At 36.3% G+C, this 6,771-nt stretch overlaps 1 pseudogene; it reads left to right on the top strand.

Moving 5' to 3' along the window:
* The first annotated feature begins 5,472 nt into the window (after positions 1 to 5,472).
* LOC101282641 (28S ribosomal protein S17, mitochondrial-like) lies at positions 5,473 to 5,892 on the top strand (annotated as a pseudogene).
* Positions 5,893 to 6,771: the final 879 nt, after the last annotated feature.

Raw genomic sequence — 6,771 nt, 5'->3', positions numbered from 1 at the left:
AATATACATTCTAACATATGGCCTTGCTGACATTTAGTTAGCTTTAGCCTTTGGTGTTCATCCTTCTTTTAATTATTTTTATTCTAAAAAATCAGGTTAGAGGAACCAAAATAAAGTTCTTTGGCAGATAGGAATCCTGTTTACTTTCCAACTCTGAACTCAGCAGGTTAAGTAATTGGGCTACAGAAAAGTTCCTCCATTTCTATTTCCAGCTGGTGATACACAAAAGGCAGGAAGTTATCTCATTAATGGGGCACCAGCTTTATGCAAATTATGGTAACAAAAAGGCTTCCCTTCATACTTTTTCATAAATTACCTAATAAAGTGGGAATAAATGGCCATATTCAAGAGCCTTTGTTGTATTTTTAGCACAAGACTCTTTCTGTTACTGCAAATATGACTAAATGCGCCTTGCTCAAAAGGGGTGTTTATGAAATAAGGCCACTCAAAAGCTTTTATTTCTTAACAGCCTTCAGTTACTTTTATGGCACAAAATTAACATAATTAGTCACAGAGAATAGATGACATAAGCAGCGTGCCATGCACAAAAGGGGGAAGCAGTATCTAAGGAAGGTATTTTGAGAGATCAAAAATTTTCAAAGTGCTTAATACTAGAAGGTCCTTTTTATTTGTGCACAGCCTTAAGATACTTTTTTTTTTTTAACTCCGTGAAATTCACATAATGAGATGCAGTAGACAGATGACATTAGCGATGTGCCATTAGAAAGAGGTCAGTTTCCTCTGAAAGATAGTCACTGTTCCTGCTCGTCATTAATTTGCAGCTTCAAAGCACTGAGCATATGATAGCCTGGCATGTTAAGCAAGTTGCAGTTATCTTTAAATAACCATTTTTTCCAGTTATTAGAAGCTAAAGTTTTTAAACTACCGACTGAAAGCAAAATTAAAGCACGCAGCAGTGTAAGAGGGAAAAAAAAGGAAAAGAAAGAAAGGCTGGAAGAAGATTAGGAAAAGAAAATCAAATATATTTTAAAAATGAAATTGCTGGTGGTTTTCCCTGGAGGTGACCCGCTTTAACTTCAGTGCTAGAATTTCGGGGTTAGTGATGGGCCTTGAAGATTGGAGCGCTAGCTAGCAAATGGAACAAGTGGGGATTTTTGTTTTCTGGGTCCTTATTATGGCACGTATTACAAGGCTGAAAAGGGCTCCACGAGCCCTAGGAGCATGAAAAAGGTTAAGAGCATGTGGGTTCGTCTTACATGGGTACTGATCAAATAAAAGTGCATTGAGAAATAGATCAGATTATCTTATTTTAAAGTGAAGATCAGTGAGATTTCTCTGGTTTGGTTTGTGAAAAAAATCACAGAAGAGAAAACAGAAAACTAAAGTATTGAGACTTTGAATTCATCTGAGTTCAAATCTGTTATGACAAGACTTTTACTTTTAAATAATTCCTTTTCTGCATCAAAATACATCAATATGGTACAACATTCATAATATTCACAAAGACTTACAGACTCTCACACTTTACATTCCCTTGGAGTCTATTTTGGCATGGAATTTCTAGAAGTATTTCATAGGATTTAGCTGCTTTAAAAACATTCTGATTTATAACCTCAACCCCCCACCCAAAGTAAAGTTCAGTCACCAAAATCTCCAGTGTGCACATGGTGACCGACTTTCTGCGGTACGTTTACCTTGTGTGTCAGTGAGTGGCAAGGCCGAAAAGCATCACATGAATAGGTATTAGCAAGAAAATAGCAAACAACATTGGTGAACATTTTGGAACTATTGAAACAAAATGCTGATTTTTAGGTCATCAATAAATAAGGAAAAAATGGTGGCTATCAAATGATGTTTTCACATCTGCAGTGACATTTTTCTATTAGGAGTGTTATTTTTAAACATTGTCTAGATTGGTGGAGTTGCATCTTTTCAGTGCTTGAATTACCTGGTGCTGGGCGGGGCTGGGGAAGATGGCCCGGGGCATTGTTCCACGCTGCTGAGGAGAGGAAGCAGAGGCCGAGACCCAGGCTGATGCTGGAGCTACGGTGGCCTTACACGACTAGGGCCATGGCAGGCTGAACCAGCAACACTTACGGAGGAGTTCTGATATGAAAATCAGGGATTAAGGAAGAGTAAAACATACTGCACCTCTTCCTTCCGTAAAACAAATGTGGTTTTACACTGCAAAACTTGCTTTTAACACTGTTTAACTTCCATTTAGTTAAACTTCCTTTTTCATAGCATAGTTTTCAAATAATTTAGCTGCTTCTCTTCTAGCAACTTGTAGGTAACGTATTAATGCTAGGGAAACACCCTGAGGTACCCCTCAAGTAACTTATAGTGAAGGAAGCAGTATCAACAGACACACTGAGAAGAGTTTGACGCTGCAAAAATAGAGAAGCTGTGAATATTTCTGTCTTTGTGCATCAAAGAAAGTATCATTGAAGTGTAACTAGAAATTCACTTAGAGTGACAAAACTGAGAAGCTCAAACAAGGGAGCCTGAAAGGGCAAGGGCCATGCAGGGCAGGGCTAGTTCTCCACTGATTGGATTGGAGGGTTAATCAATGAGAGATGTAAGATATGCCTACCTAGAAGTTTGAAAATACAGTGTTAACAGCTGAAAAAGTGAAACATTTCAAATTTAATTCTTATTTCAAAACAGCATCTAATACAAATTCAGGCTGACTTGGACTGCCTTTTGGTAGTACTTTAGATTCAGAGATAACGATAACCACCTCTACCTTTTTAAAGTACTTCCTGTGTGTTGGACTCTGTAATGTGTGCTTTGCATAGATTTAAACTTTAACCCTCTCAACAATTCCATGAAGTAAATATTTTTATCCCTGCTTTTCAGATGAGAAAACTGAAGCTCAGACAGATTAACTGACTTGCCCAACATCACAGAGTTTAGGAAATACCAGCTGGATTCAAACTCATTTTTTTTTTTTTGGCTGCTCTGCGTGGCTTCTTGTGGAATCTTAGTTCCTCGACCAGGGAAAGTGCCAGTCTTAACCACTGGACCGCCAGGGAATTCCCTCTAACTCAATTCTGAATGAAAATGAACTTTTCATTATCCTATACATAGAAACTGTACATATAAGTAATAGATCAGAATCCATCTTCTTCCACTAACTCGCAAGGAATGCCCTCAAGGATCTGAGTATGAATGATTAGAGAGGACACATGGAGAGTATAATATTGAAATTTTCAGAGACTGACTTATTACTAGTGTTCACATTTAGCTTTTTAATGGCTTAAAATGCTATATGCATTTGTAAATAAAATTGATATAGATTTTCCTTTAAGAATCTCTAGCTGTAAAATAATAGACAATATATATAAATGGCAAAAAAATAAACAAAAACAATCAAGCATCCAACCAAATACATATCTGCAATGTAGAGTAGCTGAAGAAAAATTTCCATCGAGTTCAAATGCTATAGCTTCCTTTTTGTCACTGTTTCTTTCCAATGAAAAATGCTGTAGAATAATTTTATGTGTTTAGTTACATAAAAGAAGCAAAGATGGTTAATACTATACTTTTTCTTACAAAATGGATTCCATCTGCTTTTATTAAGGAGAATAGTTAGAGTAGAATGAGATACTTATTAATCTAGCTGGTCTAGGTAAGGTCTAGTTCACTTTAATTAAAAAGCTGAATTTCTGAGGAATTGCATGTATACAGACACACTGAGAGCACCTTACATTTTATGCTTAACCTTTTATTTTAATCCTGATGCTTTCAATATTGTTATTTTAAGTACATGTTAATAATATGCAAACTGATGCTTTGAAAATTCTCTGAGATGTGGTTAATGAAGAGAAACTGCACCATAAATTGCATCCAAAATATGCAGTCCATGCAGATGTAATTTTTCTTGAACTACAGTATTTTGCAATAAACATCTTTCAGCTTGTTTGGATTTATTCTCTATTGTTTATAAGAAGTACCATCAGGCACTACTGCATGAAAGAACTACATATAGTAACAGGCAATTTAGTTTAACAAGATCCTTTGGATAAAAATAGATTTCAGATCTACCTCCTGCCAGCAGAATGCAAATTCCGATGAAACTACACACTAGTGTTTTTCATAATTTAAAGTTCGTCACATGGTATAATGCACTTGCTCACTTTCCCCTGAGTTCGTCAGAGGAGGCAGAGGGCTATGCCATTTTATGATCACTAGAGACCGAATGTTCTACAAGGTATTCTGGGAACTGTAGTTAACAGAGAACATTTTTCTTTCAAGTGCATTTGTTAAAACAATGCCCAAAAGAGACATGGTATTCCGGCGACCGTCAGTGTTTCTTTGATAAACGCTGCATTTTTCAAAAGGTCATAACTAGCAATTTGGCCATTGTTAAATGGCACAATCTGTAGTTTAGCCTGCAGGTTTGCACAACCCGGGATGCTGTCACCCTTTTGGAAAGTCTGTCTTTCAAAGAACTCGTGTAAGCTAGGTTAAGAAAGACATGAAGATAGTTGGTCTTTTCACTGATTTCATTTCAAGCTGAATTATCAAGCAAAAAGACGATGTGCTTGGAGTGCGTGGGAATGATTGTTTATCTCACAATGGGTTATTTTACACTTCTCCTTGTTTTACTTCCATGTTATATTATTATCATTTGGGAATGGGTGGGAAGGTTGCCCGGAAGGAAATAAGAAAATACTATGATTCTGTCTTTTGCTAGAAGAAATAAGTATTCTGTGGATCATAGACTATACCAGGAGGCAGAAACTAAAATCTTGCAGGAGACAGGTGTTTATGGTAAATGGGACTCTGGCTACCCGGGGAGCTAAGGTAGCTAAAATGAACAACCTGTATACAGCTCTAGCAGTTGGCTGCCGTGCCCCTTGTTGCAAGCTGGCCTATATTTTTTCAAAAAAAGTCAGAATCATGGATTTTCCTTACAATATTAAATGTATTAAGTGCCTTAATTTTTAAATTAAGTGCCTTAATTTTTAAACGTTGGCATCATGTTCAATTTTAAAATAAATTTGTTATTTGTGCAAGTCAAACAAAACACTTCTCTCAACCAGATTTGGCCAAGCCATCTCAATTTGAGACCTATGTTCTAATCTTGCATCTTCACACCAGTAAAGCACCAATGCCTTCTTAAAAATGAGCAATAAATGCAGAAAAGGTAAAACATTAGAAAAAATAAAACTTGATATTTTTTGGTTCATCTGTTTCTGTGTTTCAGATGGACTGATTATATTGAAATTATTTTAATAACTTCCTCTCAACTTTTTAATTCCTTTTCAAAACATATTTCTGTAACTTGTGTGCTGACACTCTGACTTCATAGGTCATCAGTACTTTTCTATTTATTTTACAATTTTGTTTTGTTTTGTATTGTCTTTTTGAGGTAGACCAAAATTCATGCATCAGAAATGATTATGGAAGGAGCTGGGAGGTGACTGCCGGCCGCGTGCCACCGCTGCAGATGGAAGTAGATTCCGGGGCCGGAAGCGCCACAGCGTAGGGAGCCCTCCAGGTGAGCAAAGCCAAATAATGTCAATAGCTCGTTCATCCGTCCATGCCAAATGGGGGTCATGGGGAAGGTGATTGGGACAGCAATGCAAAAAACTGCTAAAGTGAGAGTGACCAGACTTGTTCTGGATCCCTATTTATTAAAGTATTTTAATAAGCGAAAAACCTACTTTGCCCACGAAGCTCTCCAGCAGTGCACCATTGGGGATACTGTGCTTCTTCTCAAAGCTTTACCTGTCCCACGAACAAAGCATGTGAAGCATGAACTGGCTGAGATCATTTTCAAAGTTGGGTAGGTCATAAATCCAGTGACCGGAAAGGGCTGTGCTGGAATTGCCTACCTGGAGAGTCCAGTCGGTCTGGAAACCACCCACCTAACCAAAAACCTGGAAAAACTCCATCTCTCTTCAACACAGTGAAGGAGGATTAGAAGACGGAGTCAAAGGGAAGGATTTCTAAGTTTGCTTTATGGAAAAATTTTTCTAAGTTTCCTCACAAACAATTCAGTTTCTCTTCTGGTGTTTATGAAATAGCTAAAAGTAAATAAAGTAAAGGCCTTGTTATATTTTTTCATTAAAAAGACATGATTAGGGAAGAATTAATATCATTAAACCTAAATAAAGCTAAGTAGCAAAATAATAAATGAATGTATATTTATTTGTGAGAAGGTTATTTTATAGAGAAAGCTTTGGAAATTGAACAAGAGAAAGTGATAGTTATTGGTAGATTTTTGTCTCAAAAGTAAGGTAATCTGTCTTTTTTAAGTACATACCAATACCCTAACTTTGGGTGCGTAAGGATCCAAATACAATAAAATGGGATTGTGTGGAAAACAGTCACAAAGAAGAACAACAGAATTTTGGAGAAGAATCAAAATGATGAGAAAATCTTGTTTTTTTTCTAAGAGAATTAATATGCATGTATACAGATGTGTAGGATCCCATTTTATATATGTTAAAAAGAAAGATAAAAGTATATCCAAGAGCATTCGTATTACGTTGAATATATACATCCAAATCAATGCATTTAGTGTTTACAGTTAATGTAAGGATTGCTATTAGCCTATATGTATTTAAGCTCTACCTACAATTTTCCTAAATGTGCTCATTTTGTTTGGAACAAATGTGCCATGCTAGCATATCAAATGATAAGCTATCTCATAAGAATCAGTTCCTAACTTAAAATTATTGGATATTTTAAAGATCCAAGTATGTCCCCTATCTGGCCTTTTAATAAATGCTTGTTGCCTTAATTTGTTTCCCTTAAAAATCTGGTGAAGGCTGAAAAGAAAAACAAAAAGTACATGTA

This window comes from Orcinus orca, chromosome 7 (assembly GCF_937001465.1).
Source record: "Orcinus orca chromosome 7, mOrcOrc1.1, whole genome shotgun sequence".
Lineage (NCBI taxonomy): Eukaryota > Metazoa > Chordata > Mammalia > Artiodactyla > Delphinidae > Orcinus > Orcinus orca.
This window is presented reverse-complemented; position numbering and strand designations above follow the sequence as displayed.